The sequence below is a fragment of the Habropoda laboriosa genome, unplaced genomic scaffold, assembly GCF_001263275.1.
Source record: "Habropoda laboriosa isolate 0110345459 unplaced genomic scaffold, ASM126327v1 scaffold22, whole genome shotgun sequence".
NCBI classification, from domain to species: Eukaryota; Metazoa; Arthropoda; class Insecta; order Hymenoptera; family Apidae; genus Habropoda; species Habropoda laboriosa.
Window position 1 is genome coordinate 3,374,279 of NW_017100261.1, and position 831 is coordinate 3,375,109.

Consider the following 831-nt stretch of genomic DNA (forward strand, 5'->3'; position numbering starts at 1 on the left):
TTAAAGAAATTATATTTTTCTGTTATGATTTGTCGAGCCGTGAAATCTCGTAAAGGAAACCGACTGGTGTAGCGTTACACTCTTGACTGACTGCGAGCGAGATAACAAGGGCACAGCAATGACGCAGACCTAGGCGTAGGACCATCTATACTGTCACTTGTAGAATCCAAACTTACTGACTCTTCTAGAGAATTTACTGTACTCTAGTAATTTTGCAAAAGTTGCTCTGGAAGAGGCACAACCTTAACCCGAACGTTCGACGAAATTTTGGCGGAGAAATTACCATCGAAGACGGCGAAGTATAGTCGGGGCCACGATATAGCGAGGTCGGAAAATCGGTTAGGCGTCAAAGTAAACATGTTTTAGCTGCCGGGACCCCGAAATTGACAGAAATACGAGCAGATAAGTACTTGAAACCATGGTCAGGACCGTACAAAGAATTCTTGTATCCAGCGAAAGTCAAACTGATTCTAATATATTTACTGAAAATTGAGTTCAGCTAGGACAATTTAGGGTTTTTTTCTTCTGGGAAAAGCCGCTTTTGGAAGTACGGTTACAAGTAAAGGTCTTATTGAGGTCTTTAACATCTTCATTTACCTGCTCGTGTTATATACAGATAGAAAATGCAAAAGGATTGTGTAGCTTTAATATTAACATATTTTCCATTTGTAAATGAAATACCATTTTCTACTTGAAGTACCAAATCATATGCTACCATTCGTTTATTGTTGGAACCCTCAAACAGACTGCAACACACGGCCTTGAGTGCCGCAACATCAATCGATGCCGATTCTTGAGAGTTTAATTTACGACCTCGCTACATCGTGGCCC